An 18,047-nucleotide genomic window follows, 5' to 3' on the forward strand; every position below is an offset into this window, starting at 1 on the left:
TAATAGTCCATTGGATATTAGCAGCTCTGATGCACTTGTGAGCTACTTCTCAAATAAAGTCTCAGTGCTCTGCCACAACCTCCCCACAACTATTAATATTGAGACAGAGCTAGAGGCCCCTTTGCTGCTTTCAGGGGGAGGATTTGAGGGTTTCAGTTGCCTCGTGCTGAGTGAAGCTGATAGGATGCTAGTTTCAGTGAGGCTTACCATATACCCATTAGATCCCTGTCTTCCATGGCTACTCAAGATGAGCGATGAGATGATAGGATCATCCATCTGGGAAATAATCAACCTCTCCCTTTTGACAAGAAAATTCCCAGAGGGGTTGAAGGAGGCAGTGGTCCACCCACTACTGAAGAAACCATCATTGGACCCATCTCACACTTGGCATTTCTGAGGAAGGCAGTGGAAAGGGTTGCTGCAGACCAGTGATCAGCATTCCTAGATGAAACTTCAGTCCTAGACCCATCCCAGTTGGGCTTTTGGCCTGGCCATGGGGTGGATACTGGGCTGGATGGATGACCTCCAGCACCAGCTGGCTTGAGGCAGGTCAGTGCTGCTTGTATTGCTTGACCTTTTGGCAGCATTCAACATAGACAATCATGAGCTCCTAGCTAACTCCCTTGCTGATGCCAGAATACAGAGAACAATCCTTTAATGGCTAATCTCCTTTGTCCAGCGTCATAGAGGATAGTTATTGGAGAGAGACAATCTCATGACTGACAACTCCTATGTGGAGTTCCGCAGGGGGCAGTCTTCTCCCCAATTCTATTTAATATCTTCATAAGCATTATTGCCCAGGTAGTCTGGAGGTTTGGGCTTAGGTGTCATAAATACACAGATGACATCCAGCTCTTCCTACTGATGTAGGGCTGCTTAGATTCACCCCAGTCTTTTGACAGATATCTGGAAGCAGTGACAGGATGTTTCAAGAAGAGTCATCTGAAACCCAAGCCTTCAGAGGTCCTGTGACTAGGTAGGAAGGGACCAAGCAAGGAAGTGTGGTTGCCCTGCCTGGATGAGGAACAAATGTCTGTTGCACACCCCACCAGGAATCTGGGTGCAATCTTTCTGTGGAGGCACAGGTCACAAGAGTAGCGCAGCTGGCATTCTTCTACCTTTGCCAAGCTAAGCTACAAGTGCTCTACTTGGCCCAGGGCATCTAACCACAATGATTCATGCGATGGTCACCTAACTGGATTTCTCTAACTTGCTCTATGTGGGTCTACCATTATCCCTGCTCCAGAAACTGCAACTGGTCCAGAATGCATCAGCCAGGGTCCTCACAGGAACATCTTGATGGGTCCATATTCATCCTGTGCTTTGGCAACTGCACTGGCTCCCAGCTGAATTCTGAATCAGATTTAAGGTTTTTGTACTTACCTTTAAGGCAATCCATGGTCTCAGTCTGGCATACATGAGTGACTGTCTTGCTGTCTATGCCCCCCAAAGCCAATTCCAGTCAGCTAGTGATCCCTGGCCCCAAGGAAATATGTCTGGCATCAGCCGGGGCCAAGATATTTTCTGTCCTGGCCCCCACCTGGTGGAATGAGCTCCCAGAGAAGATATTACCCTGTAAGAGCTAGCACAATTCAGCAGGGCCTGTAAAACAGGGGTCTTTTGCCAAGCTTTTGGTTGGGAGTAGTGAAGTGACAATACCTACTGGGTCACCTCTAGAACTCCCATCATAAATGGCCAATGAAAACATCTAGAGAGAGCCAGAATTAAAGACTGGACAGCTGCTCATTATTATTTTAATTTTTTAAAATAATGTAATCATAGAATCATAAAGTTGGAAGGGACCTCATGGGTCATCTAGTCCAACCCCCTGCACTATGCAGGACACTCACATCCCTATCGCTCACCCACTGTCACCTGCCACCCCCTTAAGCCTTCACAGAATCAGCCTCTCCGTCAGATGGCTATCCAGCCTCTGTTTAAAAATTTCCAAAGATGGAGAACCCACCACCTCCCAAGGAAGCCTGTTCCACTGAGAAACCGCTCTAACTGTCAGGAACTTCTTCTGGATGTTTAGATGGAATTTCTTTTGAATTAATTTCAGCTTATTCAGTCTGGACTGTCCCTCTGGGCCAAGAGAGAACAATTCTGCTCCATCCTCCATCTGGCACCCTTTTAAATACTTGAAGATGATTATCAGATCCCCTCTCCATTGTCTCCTCTCTAAGCTAAACCTGTTAAGAAGGTAGGAAAATTTGGATTTTCTCACCCACATGTCAGTCATCCAGGCATTACTGTGATCTTTCCCAAAACTTCACTTCAAACCAGGTTTGAGAAAGATAGGAAGAAAGCCAGGAAACCCCAGGAGGATAAATCCACTTCCCAACAGCCTTAAGCCTGGGATAGATAACCCGTGTGGAAATGTCCCTGGTCTTCGGAACTCTCCCCCCTCACCCCCATTCTTTGGGTGGCACCTTCTTTACAGATTGTCCAGCATCAACAGATTTTTTTCTTATATCAAAAACTTATTATAGTTCAGTTATGTCCCATCTTATAAGATCTTAATGCCAACTGTTATCATTTTAACTGGATGCATGGATTTTAATATTGTAAGCTACCTTAAGTATTCTTAAATAGATAGGCAGCATGTAAATGCCCTAATAAATAAAAAAATAAATTAAATGCATAGTTCTACATGACAGCCCATGTAAAGCATATTTCTCAAAAGCAGAAAGGGCATATGCATTATTCCTGCTCAAGCAATAGACACTGAATAGTGAAGATGGACAGCCTCTCAGAAAGCATTCAGTATAGCATATTTTGACAAGAAGGCAAGACTGTATTCATGTGTCTAGATCAGGAATAGTTGAAACACCAATTTGCTGTACCCTTGTTTTTTGGAGATAAGATTCTACTTCCTTTGATCAGTTAATCTACCAAACAAATGAAACTTCTTAAAAATCAAATAATTTCAGGGGGGAAATTATTTGGACAGCTGTGACAGAATAATTTCCGTCCAGATTAACAAGGTGACTCATGAGTAAATATTTATATGAGCTCCTTTGCTTACTCATACTGACTTAGATCGCATGTCTGTGGCCAGAATGCCATAAAGCAGAACTGATCAGATATGCCTCCTTCACGTTCAGCTGAAAAACGAAGGCTTTGGCAGATTGAAAACATACTGTCACTGTAATCTTCTGCTCACACAGACATCTTTGTCTGCAGCTCCACTTAGTGGGGGAAGAAAAAGAAGATCCATTAATAGATGAAGGTGTGCTACCTGCAGGACCACCCTCAGAATGTGCAAAATAAATTTATTTTCACCATGCATATTGCCTTTCAGTGCATAGAGTTCTCTGTAAAAACAAAGAGCTCAAAGAAATTTGATCCCATATGAAGATGTCAGGTAGCAGAATTTGATGCAAGCAACTTGAATTTCTTTCCCACTAGTGAAAAAATAATAAATTTGTTTTCTGTCTTTCTAAATAGGGAAATATGCCGTCACATAATGATAGGAAAACATTATTCTTATAAACACTCAGTTACTTCTGATTTGCATAATAGGAACTGAAATTCTTTTCCTTTTTGTGGCAACATTTTCTATCTTATGGATAACGATGGGGCTGAGAAACAAAGGAACAAATGCAATTTCCCCTCCTGCTAGCAGAAGACGTGCAATAGAGATGATACCAGCATTGTTAACAAGCTTCTCCTACAAGAAGCAGATGTTTTTAATTGAACCATATGCTTGAAACCTTTTTGAAACAAGACGAGTGCAGCTTAGTGAGTCATTATTAGCCACTCACTGTTGTATGGGGGGGGGGGGAGCACATCTAATACTCAGCCCACATTGTCACAGCTACACAATGGGTAGTCAGATCCATGTATTTGAAAAATAAATCCATGTCACTATATGTGATTGGCTGTGAAAAAGATATTTTTTTAATTCAACACTTTAAAACACATGTGACCTCCTTCATACAAGGTAATGAACTTACACACATGGCATTATGCTTCAAGGAGCCACAACTACTTGCTCTGTAGTACAATCCTATGCATGTTTACATTTTATATAATAAGAATATTTCTAGTTAAATATTAATATTATTGCAGCCTTGGAGAAATCCTAAGAACTCAGAAGTAAATCCCATTTTATTCGATGGGCCCCCCATTTGGGGATCCAGTTCTATGAGGCCCCAAAGATGGGGCTCCCATCTTCCATTGTCTACAATACAGGAAAAAATAGCAAAAAAAAGTCCAGCAGAACAGAATCAAATTCCTAGAGAATCTCTGCAACAGAACCTGATGGTGGAGGCCATTTTTGCAGGCCCAGCAGAACTAGTGTTACAGTGGCATTGCAAACTAAACAGGTCTTAGGTTAATACAGCTCATCTCTGCAGTAGAAACTGAAGGGGACGCATTTTTACAAAGTGTCATTGTGGCAATGCTAGCTCAATAGGACTAATAGCACAAAATCACAATCCAAGCAAGGGAAGGATTGCAATCCCAGCACAATCAGTTCAGTGTACCAAATGGTCAGCAGCACTCAGTGCCACTGCGGTACTGAAAGCTTAAAATGACTGATTTCAAAACACAGAGTCACAAGAAATCCAAGGTGGGTGGGGGGATTTAGCAAGCTCAGTACAATCAGTTACAATGTGCAGAATGTCCAGCAGAACCCATTGCCACTGGCATTGCAAGCTTAAAAGGACTGACCTCACAGCACAAGGTCACAATAAATCCAAGTAGAGGGGGGACTATTTTGCAAGTTCTCTGCACAAAAATTGGAAAGAAACACAAAATAATGTAAGCAAGGGGGAAGACAAAAACAAAAAACAAAAAATTCCCCAGGAATCTAAAATCCTGGCTCCCAATATTCCAAAAAACCTTAAATGTATCTAGGGGGAAGGGGGGTTGGGGGAGATTTTCTTCCTGAAAAATCCTGGATATCTTTGGGATGCTGAAATATATGGGGGAATACACCTATAAGATATTTCAGGGTATATTTTACACTTAGGTGAATCCAAATGTGCACCCCTAGGTTTAAGGCCCCCTTATCAGTTGATGGCTAAAATGAGATTCTGAACTATCAACCTGTTAATTCACAATCCTAACCATAAAATGCTATGCCAAAAAATCAGACAAAAATCTTATTCAGCAGCTATGTTGTGGGAGTATTTCAAAGTCTAACACAAGCTGTATCTCTGTTTCTAATATTCAAAGATATCTATCAGGTTGCTAGTATTGGGGACAGATAGTGCTTCACAAATTAAAGGAGAGCCATCTTGGTCCCATGGTTAAAAGTGGCAACCTTTAATCCGGAAAACCTCGGGCTGATCTCTCTCAGCTTCACCTACCTCTCAGAATATCTGTTGTAGGGAGAGGAAGGATAGGCAATTGTAAAAATCAGGGTACAAAAAAAAATCCACCTCTTCTTTTCTTAGTCTGTCTGAATTTTTTTTTAAAGAATTTAGGGAGACAACCAACTTTTCTCCAGTTAATAGTAGCACCTATATATGTGCAGGCATTGCAAAAAAGAAGAAGAAAAGAGCCATCCTAGAACATGGAGAATTCAAGCCAGATACTGTGGTTGGACTGGTAGCAGAACTGAAGATGTGATGAAACAGCCAGAGAAGGAGAAAGAAAATGGGAGTCACTCTCCCTGTGAAACCCTGCAGGCCCCCTATAAGACAACAGCAGTTAATAGGACAGTAATAGCATCCACATAACCTGTAGGCACTGTGTTTCCTGCTGCCATCACATCCACACACCTCTCCTTTTTATCCATCCCTTCTCAACCACAACACAGAGGAGACAGTGATTTTAGTGCTACCCATGGCCTAGGGTTGTCAACAGACTGGGAGATTCCTGGTGATTTGAATCCGGAGCTTGGGAACAATGGAATTTGGGAAAGGATCACAGTTACATATAGTACATAAGAGTCTACCTTACAAAGCAGCCATTTTATCCTGGGAAATTGATCTCTGTAGCCTGGAAATCAGATGTAATTCCAGGACCATTTCCACATAACGAATCTGTTTCTGGACAGCCTTCAAATGCTGGTGGATTTTAGAGGCCCCTCCATATGACGCTGCCTGCATCCCAAGGCTGTCAAGTAGCTGGGTCGAGTTTTGGCCATTTTTAACTCGTGTCTTCGAGAACCGGCAAAACAAGATTTACATCCCTAAATCATGCATCCCATTGGTGAGCAAGCCATATAGAGGGGGAAACACGTAATAATCTTAGCAGCTTTGTCCGGCCCTCATACCTGCCTTTACCGCTCCATTTCCTGCTCCAAGTAACTTTTTAAAAAAATGTCCATGTTGCAGTCCATGTTGCAGCACAAACTCAAACCTCCATTCTCAAAGGTAAAATAAAATCTTCTTTAAAGTGCCCGTGGTCTTTTTGGGATCAGGCAAAACACAGCCCCTTTTGTTTTCTGAAGGTAAGGAATGAGCTGGGGAAAAGGGCAGCCTTCTCCCAATCATACAGGGCACCTTGTTTTTAAGCCAAGCATTAACACAAAATGTCTTTTGGGGCTCCAGGGACCATGTGCAGCCTTCTCGCAACTTGGGCTGGCAAAAACAGTCCTGTTTCTATTTTCTGGAGGTGGGAAATGAGCTGGGAAAGAGGGGGGAACATGTGATCCAGCAGCTTCTCCCGATCATACAGGGGTCTGAGCACCTTGTTTTAAAGACAACCATTAACACAAAATGACTTTTTGGGATCCAGGGATCATGTTCAGCATCTCAGAAATCTACCCAGATAGAAATAAAGTCCCAAAGAACAGGAATCCCAAGGGGAGAGGAGATGCTGTATCCCATAGCAACACGGCAGTGTTGATTTTTATTAAAAATGCATCTGTGTTCTGGCATTACCGCATAGCAATGTGGAAGTGCCTTTTATTTAAAAAATTAATTTCGAGGCTGGGGGGGAGTTTCAGTCCATGAAAAAACTGCTGTGCTGTGATTGGTGGCTTGCTATGATTGACAAGCCAAGGAGTGGAGGAAAAAGTTCAGCTTGTTTTCCCCTGCAGCCTCATTAAGAGGCAAAAAGGCCATGACAGGGCATTTGTAAGCAGGAAGCCACTTGCATTTTACCCCTCCATGCAGAATTGGTCATGGATATCCCATGCCCCACCTGGAAGGTGGTGACTATCATGTCTCAGAATTTTCCCTTTCCCTTCTAAGCTAGACTGTAATGTTACAAAGTGACTCAAATGGGAAAGGGTGAAAGTCCTTTAAAGGTCTTAAATGGAAGGGTAATGTGGAACATGTCATCACTATTTTAAAGGGCTAACATAGTTCCATTTGCCTCCCTGTAGTGGCTGCGAATGATATTAGGATATTTGGTTAATATAGTCTCAGAAGGATGAATCTCTCAAGAATTATACTTGTTGTTGTTATGTGCGAAGTCGTGTCCGACCCATTGCGACCCCATGGACAATGATCCTCCAGGCCTTCCTGTCCGCTACCATTCCCCGGAGTCCATTTAAGTTTGCACCTACTGCTTCAGTGACTCCATCCAGCCACCTCATTCTCTGTCGTCCCCTTCTTCTTTTGCCCTCGATCGCTCCCAGCATTAGGCTCTTCTCCAGGGAGTCCTTCCTTCTCATGAGGTGGCCAAAGTATTTGAGTTTCATCTTCAGGATCTGGCCTTCTAAAGAGCAGTCAGGGCTGATCTCCTCTAGGACTGACCGGTTTGTTCGCCTTGCAGTCCAAGGGACTCGCAAGAGTCTTCTCCAGCACCAGAGTTCAAAAGCCTCAATTATTTGACGCTCGGCCTTCCTTATGGTCCAACTTTCGCAGCCATACATTGCAACTGGGAATACCATAGCCTTGACTAAATGCACTTTTGTTGGCAGGGTGATGTCTCTGCTTTTTAGAATGCTGTCTAGATTTGCCATAGCTTTCCTCCCCAGGAGCAAGCGTCTTTTAATTTCTTTGCTGCAGTCCCCATCTGCAGTGATCTTGGAGCCCAGGAAAATAAAATCTGTCACTATCTCCATTTCTTCCCCATCTATTTGCCATGAATTGAGAGGGCCGGATGCCATGATCTTTGTTTTCTTGATGTTGAGTTTCAAGCCAACTTTTGCACTCTCCTCCTTCACTCGCATCAACAGGCTCTTTAGTTCCTCTTCACTTTCTGCCATTAGAGTGGTATCATCTGCATATCTGAGAATTATACTACAAAAAGGTAAATTTATATTATTCAAATAAATCCAGTTCATATTCAGGAGAAAGAGAGAGGCCTAATGTAACAAGTGCATTCCCTGTCACAAATAGCCAACTTGTCTGGTAACATATGTGTGGGCGTATGAGAGCAGTGTATCTACAGGACAGACTTGAAGGGACATGTGTCTTCATGGAAAGCCATGTGAAGAAAGTGAGAGAACAAACAGAGGGGAGGGACCAGATAGGATTTCCCAGGTTAAGACAACGAGAGGTATCCCATTTAAAGAGATACTTAGAGTGATGCAGCACCCCCACCCCCCAATAGCCAGGTGTGCTGAGTCGCTCACTCCAACAAGTGATGCATTGACTAGGGACAGCTCTGCAGCCATTCCATAGATCTGGATCAAAGGAGGGTTTTCAATACAATGTAAAGCAGAAAAACCCATAACACATAGGGCTGTTTTTACAGCCACCCCTCTTGGAATAACGTGCCTTGAAGCATTTTAAAAATGATCTGTTTCCCAATTTTTTTGGGGGGAAGTGGCATGCTTTGTATGTAAACGTGGGGGAAAGGTTTTTTTTTTGGGGGGGGGGTTTGCTCTGCCAGGGCAATTGTAGGATGTAGCTGCCTGTTTGCTGCTGGTTCACTGGATGAGGACAACGTCATGCAAAGCACCCAAAATATGGTGTTTGCAAAAGGTAAGGCTTTCACTATATTTCCTTTGTGTGGAATGGGCCTTACTCTACCACTGAGCCCCAGCCTTTCCCCCTCCCCCCAAAAAACTGGTTGCACTGCTAGATGATTCCCACAAATACATATGAATTAGAGCCATGGTCTATTTAGATCAGTATTGTATACTCAGACTGGCAGCAGCTCTCCATGAAATTTCTCATCACCTATGACTTAAACCTTGTTATATTTAACTGGAGATGCTGGGGATTAAATCTAGGACCTTCTGTATGCCAAGCAAATGCTCTGTCACTGAGCTCCAACCCTTCCCTTGGGGACACAAATCCAAATGGCAAAACACTGTTGGAAAATTGGTGTAAATGATAAGAGGAATTCCCCATACACAATTCCCCATACAGAAAATCACAAAACAAAGCACAAACCCGCTACTTGAAAGCCACCTTGAGCCCTTGAGGGAAGACCGGGTAAGAATCTAAAAATAAATAAAATAAAACATATGAAAATATCCACAATTTCAGCAGCAGTTAGAGTGAAGAAGGACAGTAGTAGCATTCAGATATAATAGTAGTAAATGAAGTCTAGAAGAGGTATAGAGCATTGTCTGCTGAAGGTATGCGAACAATCAATACAGTCCTCAGTGTGCCCTACTAGTTCTAACAAGCAAGAGTTTCAAATTCCACCCAGGTGTCCACAGAGACTCATTAATCCAAGTAAGGTAATTCCCCCAAATGGATCATTTTAGCAAAAACAAAATATCCCCTTTCTACAGTAGAGCATAACCACAGGGCATCAGACCATGTAAACAGTTTGAGTCTCTGAATGACTGGAATGCTGAATGGAATGAAGACGTGAAAATAAAGAGCAATTCATATCAGCAAAACAAGGAGGTTCCTCCAAATTAAGCACATACCTATCCACCCACCATGCATGGGCCAATACTTCAGGTTACAGGAATAGCAAGACCCAATCGTGAAAGCAGGTGCTGGAAAGAAAACAGGAGACAACTTGAAAGGAAATAAAAGCCTGTGTCATGGTGAAGCTTACCTGACACCTGTGAGGGACTCTAAGTTGCAAATAAGCTCTGGAGAACTAATTTAAAATCCATGCAGAACTGTGAAGATTTAGCACATCTAATTTGACCTACTTTTACAAAAAAAATATTTTGCTTCAAGTTCCTATGCATGACTTTTCAAAATGCAAACAAGTAATCTAAAAATTCAATAGAAAATGTACAAAAATGTTTTTTTCTCACCTGTTTTTTTAAACAACTTTTCCTAGGTTGCAATGAAATCTGGAACCGATTGTGCATTTTTCATGCAGTCTTTTCATAGTATTAGCCTTTTGATTTTTTTTTTTTTTTTACAGAGCAAGTTTCCCCCATTTCAAGGTTTCTCAAGAAGCCATATTATTTAAAGGGCAAAATTGGTTCTGTTACATTCATTATAATGTGAGAGCATATCTGGATGGCTCTGACTTTGGGCGCTAGATAAAACTGTTTTAATGTATCCAATGAGTCCTTGGAGTGAACATGAACCATTCGCTCTGCCCATCCAGTCCCCCCCTACAAACAATTGCTGGACCAACACCAGCTGGGAAGTCTGCACAGGAGGTCTCCTCCTTTGAGCCTAGGAATATCAGACACAGAAAAGAAACAAGCAAGCGGAAGTAGCTTCCTTATGATGCTGCCCTTTGTAAGTATGAGAACCAACAAAACTTGAAAAGTTCTAAATCTCTTTTTCCCTCAATAGCAGTGTTGTTATTTATCGTTATAATTTTGTGCATTCTAGATCCAGTGTGAGCAACCTCTGCATGGTGTACAGTGTCATGCTAAGTAGAGCTAAAATCCATACACAATACCTCTTATTCAGATCGACTGAAATGACATCACGTATAGTGACAACAATGGACTTAGGAAGGTGTAAGTCTGCTCAGGGCGGCATTGATAGTAATGTACATTTTAAGACCAACCCTAAAGCAACCTTCTACTTCAAAGTAAGACCCATTCTTATTCAATGAGGCTAACTTCTGGAAAAGTGTTCTTGGGAATGTAACCTATGTAATTAAAATCATAGTCCAGTAGCACCTTTAAGACCAACAAAGATTTATTTGGGGCATGAGCTTTCGAATGCAAGCATCTTTGTTGGTCTTAAAGGTGCTACTGAACTCTGATTTTACTGTGCTACTTCAGACCAACACAGCTAGCCTTTTGAATCTATGTAATTAAAGACCATATTAGAACTGAGCTGTAAGTTGTAGTGAGACATATTTGTCACAAGATGGCAGAAGAAGATTGCTAAGTGCAATGTTTCCACTTACACTCGCAAAAAAACGGGGAAGAGGGGCACAGGCTTTCCAAGCTTAAAAACTTATCATACTTACCACCAATATTCTTAGAGAGGAAACAGAATAAGAAAATTGTATGTGATAAGTTAATTTTAACAAAGACCTTTAAAAAATTCCACAGGCTGGACTTCAGTGTTTGGATAATGTGTTTGAATTGAAATCCTACTGCACTGATGCACATACTAGACACAATCCATAAAGCACATCTAAACCAGTGTGGAATTGGCAGAGACAACTGGCAAAGGATTGTGGCCTGGTTTGGAGAAAATCAGTTTTTTAAAAAGAAAGCAAGGAATAAAGTCCTAATAATCAGCACTGAGGTGGGGGCTTTTTTTTGGGGGGGGGGGGCTTTATTTTTTCTGGGAAGGGAGTGGTCAAAAGTGGTTGGAAAAGGGGGGGGGTGGATGAGTGGCAGGAAGCAGCCTCTGACAATGAGGGAAGGAGTCTCCCCCTCCCCTCCCTCTCCCCAAGAGAACTCACGCTCTCATATTTATTAGCAGTGCTTTTCACAGCCCAGGTTGCTTCTTCCTCAACAGGAAGCCAGGTGCAAGTCTGCCTGGCTTATCCAAGGGGCTTTTCGCACACCTTCAAAATCGCACTATGGTTGCCAATTGAAAACGCTACTGATTTGCCATTATGCACAACGTCGTTGACAATCTGCCACACACCTGAAACCGATCCGCAAAAAGCGCTTCCTTGTAGCGCTTTCAGGGAAATCCCCAAAAGTGGATTCACCCTCCGGAAAGCGCTACACTCCTGCAACCAATCTGCAACACTAGCGGGAAAGTTCTGTGCGTTACCATTGTTGTGGTTTCTACAAAGTCCCTCCCCCTGGCTCTCTCCTCTGATCTTCCGGCGAAGCGATCGCCATTTTTTTTTCTCCGAGCGAGCGAAGTTCAACCCACCAGCAAGCCTGTTTAGAGGCTTCCCCGGCTTCAGTCCCTCCCCAGAGCTGTTTGGTCACTAAGCACAAACAACAGAGAAGCCTGTTTGCTGATGTATTTTCCCTTTATTTTTTACACTGTTTTTGGCCGAAAATCGGGCCCGTGAGGGCGGGGGGGATTTTTTTTTTCCACTTGGGGGGAGCGTGGCAATGATGAAACAACAGCTCAAACACACCTGCCAGCTGATGGGTCTCTCCGTTGCAACGAATCAACACATATTCGTTGCAATGGGTGTGTTTTTTAAAAAAAACCTTTCTTAAAGGGAAAGGGGCTGTTTGGGAGCATGCTAACGGCTGCCCTTTGGCTGCTTGACGGCCAGGGGCGGGACGAGCTCGGCAATAGCGCTTCCTTTCTAGCGATTTTTGCTGAGACCGGAAGCTTGTGGGAAATGATAGAAACGCAACTGGATTCCACTACAAAGTCAGGTATGCATAATGACGAATTGCACTATTTTAAATGGCGATTTTTCGTTCAGCAAACAATTTGCTACAAGGATCCTGGTGCGGAAAGCCCCTAAGTGCTTGGGAATCATTCTTTGACTTGTATCCAGCATTTAGGATACAAGACATGTAGTTTTAGTCACACCTATGGTCTTGAGGTCTAGCTAACTTTGATTATGCATATGAGTGCTTGAGGCCAGCGGACAGAAGCTTAGTCTGCATCTTTTGTAATTTTTTCCTATTTTTATTTTATTATAATTCATAAGATACAAGATATAAGAAAAATACTATAAGAAAAACAACAAAGAACAGACATCTGTAACTTTGATGCATTGTCCTCCCAAATTCGGTTCATGACTGTGATCACCATATATAGAACAACATTTTTGTTGTTGTTATGTGCGAAGTCGTGTCCGACCCATCGCGACCCCATGGACAATGATCCTCCAGGCCTTCCTGTCCTCTACCATTCCCCGGAGTCCATTTAAGTTTGCACCTACTGCTTCAGTGACTCCATCCATCCACCTCATTCTCTGTCGTCCCCTTCTTCTTTTGCCCTCGATCTCTCCCAGCATTAGGCTCTTCTCCAGGGAGTCCTTCCTTCTCATGAGGTGGCCAAAATATTTGAGTTTCATCTTCAGGATCTGGCCTTCTAAGGAGCAGTCAGGGCTGATCTCCTCTAGGACTGACTGGTTTGTTCGCCTTGCAGTCCAAGGGACTCGCAAGAGTCTTCTCCAGCACCAGAGTTCAAAAGCCTCAATTCTTTGACGCTCGGCCTTCCTTATGGTCCAACTTTCGCAGCCATACATTGCAACTGGGAAGACCATAGCCTTGACTAAACGCACTTTTGTTGGCAGGGTGATGTCTCTGCTTTTTAGGATGCTGTCTAGATTTGCCATAGCTTTCCTCCCCAGGAGCAAGCGTCTTTTAATTTCTTTGCTGCAGTCCCCATCTGCAGTGATCTTGGAGCCCAGGAAAATAAAATCTGTCACTATCTCCATTTCTTCCCCTTCTATTTGCCAGGAATTGAGAGGGCCGGATGCCATGATCTTTGTTTTCTTGATGTTGAGTTTCAAGCCAACTTTGGCACTCTCCTCCTTCACCCGCATCAACAGGCTCTTTAGTTCCTCTTCACTTTCTGCCATTAGAGTGGTATCATCTGCATATCTGAGGTTGTTGATATTTCTCCCTGCAATCTTGATCCCAATTTGTGACTCCTCTAATCCCGCATTTCTCATGATGTGCTCTGCATACAAGTTAAATAGGCAAGGCGACAGTATACAGCCTTGCCGAACTCCTTTCTCAATTTTGAACCAGTCAGTGATTCCATGTTCAGTTCTCACTGTTGCTTCTTGACCTGCATATAAATTTCTCAAGAGACAAATAAGATGCTCTGGTATTCCCATCTCTTTAAGAACTTGCCACAATTTGTTGTGCTCCACACAATCAAAGGCTTTAGCATAGTCAATGAAGCAGAAGTAGACGTTCTTCTGGTACTCCCTAGCTTTTTCCATGATCCAGCGTATGTTGGCAATTTGATCTCTAGTTCCTCTGCCTCTTCGAAATCCTGCCTGTACTTCTGGAAGTTCTCGGTCCACATATTGCTGGAGCCTAGCTTGTAGGATTTTGAGCATAACTTTGCTAGCATGAGAAATTAGTGCGATGGTGCGGTAGTTTGAACATTCTTTGGCATTGCCCTTCTTTGGGATTGGAATGTAAACTGACCTTTTCCAATCCTGTGGCCATTGTTGAGTTTTCCAAATTTGCTGGCATATTGAGTGTAGCACTTTTACTGCATCGTCCTTTAAGATTTTGAATAGTTCAACTGGAATGCTGTCACTACCACTAGCTTTATTGTTGCTCAGACTTCCTAAGGCCCATTTGACTTCACATTCCAGGATGTCTGGCTCCAGGTCAGTAACTACCCCATTGTGGTCATCAGGGATGTTAAGCTCGCTCTTGTATAGTTCTTCTGTATAATTTTGCCACCTTTGTTTGATCTCTTCTGCTTCTGTGAGGTCCCTACCATTTTGGTCCCTTATCATACCCATCTTTGCATGAAACGTTCTCTTCATATCTCCAGTTTTCTTGAAAAGATCTCTGGTCCTCCCCATTCTATTGTTTTCTTCTATTTGTTTGCACTGTTCATTTAAGAAGGCATTCTTATCTCTTCTAGCTTTTCTCTGGAATTCTGCATTCAATTGGGTGTATCTTTCTCTTTCTCCCTTGCCTTTCACTTCCCTTCTCTCCTTAGCTATTTGTAAAGCTTCCTCAGACAGCCATTTTGATTTCTTGCATTTCTTTTTCTTTGGGATGGTTTTAGTTGCTACCTCTTGTACAATGTTGCGAACCTCCGTCCATAGTTCTTCAGGCACTCTGTCTATCAGATCTAATTCCTTAAATCTATTTGTCACCTCCACTGTGTATTCGTCAGGGATATGATTTAGTTCATACCTGAGTGGCCTAGTGCTTTTCCCTACTTTCTTCAATTTAAGCCTAAATTTTGCAACAAGAAGCTCATGATCTGAACCACAATCAGCTCCTGGTCTTGTTTTTATTGACTGGATAGAACTTTTCCATCTTTGGCTGCAAAGCACATAGTCAATCTGATTTCTGTGTTGACCGTCTGGTGATGTCCATGTGTAGAGTCGTCTCTTGGGTTGCTGGAAAAGAGTGTTTGCTATGACCATTGTATTCTCTTGACAAAATTCTACCAGCCTGTGCCCTGCTTCATTTTGTACTCCAAGGCCAAACTTGCCTGTTATCCCGGTTATCTTTTGGCTTCCTACTTTAGCATTCCAATCCCCCATGATGATAAGCACATCATTTTTGGGCGTTGCTTCTAGAAGGTGTTGTAGGGCTTCATAGAACTGATCAACTTCATCCTCTTCAGCAGCAGTGGTTGGGGCGTAGACCTGGATCACTGTGATGTTGAATGGTTTGCCTTGGATTCGAACTGAGATCATTCTGTCATTTTGGGGATTGTATCCCAAGACTGCTTTTCCTACTCTCTTATTGATTATGAATGCTACTCCATTTCTTCTGCGAGATTCTTGTCCACAGTAGTATACCTGATGGTCATCTGAATTAAATTCACCCATTCCTGTCCATTTTAGTTCACTGATTCCTAAAATGTCGATGTTCAGTCTTCTCATTTCTTGTTTAACCACGTCCAGCTTGCCTTGATTCATGGATCTGACGTTCCAGGTTCCTATGGAATAAAAATCTTTACAGCATCGGACTGTCTTTTCGCCACCAGTTACTTCCACAACTGAGCGTCCTTTCGGCTTTGGCCCAGCCGCTTCATTCATTCTGGCGCTACTCGTACTAGCCGTCTGCTCATCCCCAGTAGCATATTGGACACCTTCCGACCTGAGGGGCTCATCTTCCAGCGTCATATCGTTATGCCTATTGGAACTGTCCATAGAGTTTTCATGGCAAAGATACTGGAGTGGTTTGCCATTGCCTTCTCCAGTGGATCACCTTTTGTCAGAGCTCTCAGCTATGACCTGTCCGTCTTGGGTGGCCCTGCACGGCATAGCTCATAGCTTCACTGAACTACGCAAGCCCCCTTGCCACAACAAGGCAGCAATCCTTGAAGGGGGATAGAACAACATACATAGTACAATTAATGATAAAAATTATTCTTGATAAAAATTAGATTATTTTCTACCCAAATTATTAAATAATTAAAAACTAGAATTAAACAGTTTCTGGACATGAATGACTCTATCTCTCCCCATATGTTCTCCTTGGGCATTTTCTGATGGTGCGTTCTGTTGGGGGGCCCAATAGATGTTACACACTCTTCTGTGAGACAAGCCTATTTCATGCTCAGGGGGAGAAACAGACACTCTTATAGTGATGCATGGGGAGGCGGGGTAAGGTTCCCATTTAGCATAGTGCAACCCAGGAAATTGGAAGTGAGGACAAATAAGAGGAGGGAGGGTCTTCATGCATTTTCAAGACTCTGCTCATGATGTATAGAGAATGAAGTGGATATCTGGTTTTAAACAAAAAAAATGCATTGTTTGGTCTTCTTTATAGAATTCTTCCGTTTTCTTCTAGAATCAATAATTATGTAAATTGAACTCAAATGTTTTAACCTATAAAAGGCATTACAATGAAATAGATGTTTCAAAAAAGTGTTGTGAGAAAGACTGCAAGATTTTACATTGTTAATATATTGCTTTCTAAGGCATTTTGTAATATAGATAGTAGAATAGGCCCCTTCCAATGCTAATACTTTAGAATAGCGATCCCCAACCTGTGGGCTACGGACCATATGTGGTTCGTCAACTAATTGGAGGTGGGCCGCAAAGGACGCCTTCTCCCCCCCCCCCACAGCCCTTTACAACACACTTCGGGTGTCATTGTCTCCCATCTCATTGCAGAGAAACAAGCTCAGGGTTCCCATTGATTTGTCATTGTCATGAGTTAAAATTTCCATGGGAATAAAATGTTCCTTATGTTCATTGTGGTGTGTCTGTATCTTATTTTGAAGGGATGTTTAAACATTACCATAACGATCAGAGAGCGCTAGGGCAGTGGTTGAGAGTAGAGGAGTAAACTACCCCCCCCACCGGGCCTCAGTAAAATTGTCAAGCGTTGAGTGGTCCCCGGTGATAAAAAGGTTGGGGACCACTGCTTTAGAACACCAGAAAAAGAACACCATTCGTCTGAGATGCTATGTATCCAAACATGGAGATTGATAAGCAGTGGCAGGAGAAGGGAAAGACCCCTTGGATATAGTGTTTGGCCCAGGCCCACAAAAACTGGCCCTGAGCCAATCTTCCTTTATCTGCCCCCCATGATTGTCAGCTTTCCCTTCTTCCTTCCCCCAGGCAGACTTGCCCTGTGAAAACTTCCAGACCAAGTGCCAGTTGCATAGTAGGGAATCCTCAAGAACTTTTGGGGATACCTCTCTTTCCCCTGCATCCCCTTACCCACACAATTTCCTTTTTTTCCTTTTCCTGGACTTTTATCTGCCATCATCACCCATCTTCAGTCGTATGTATTATATATTCATTTATAAACCACCTTTTCCAACAATACAGATCAAAAGAAGTTTACATAATTCTCCTTTGTTTCCATTTATCCTTACAACAACCCGGTGACATAGGTGAGGCCGAGAACATGTAACTGATACAAAGTTACCTAGTGGTCTTCCATCACAAGGTGGGGATCAAAACCTGGGTTTCCCATATCCTAGTCTGAAACTCTAACCAGTACACAACATCAGCATTTATGGGGTGACTACTCCTGAAAAGCAGCAAGCAGCCAGGCCTGGTTGAGTCATGCAGGTTGGGTGGTAGCAAGTCTCCGAGTGTTTGCTGCCTGGCCTGGCCACGATGAGTCATCACTAAAAGGCCATAATGACTTGTGAAGTTGCTCTGCCCTTATCTTCACCTTTTACTGACAGAAATCAAGTCTGGCAATACTGCTTTGTAAAAGAAAACTCATCTTGAGGGCCTAGAAATGAAATGAAATGAAA

The sequence above is a fragment of the Paroedura picta genome, chromosome 5 (genome assembly GCF_049243985.1).
Source record: "Paroedura picta isolate Pp20150507F chromosome 5, Ppicta_v3.0, whole genome shotgun sequence".
In the NCBI taxonomy this organism is placed as follows: Eukaryota; Metazoa; Chordata; class Lepidosauria; order Squamata; family Gekkonidae; genus Paroedura; species Paroedura picta.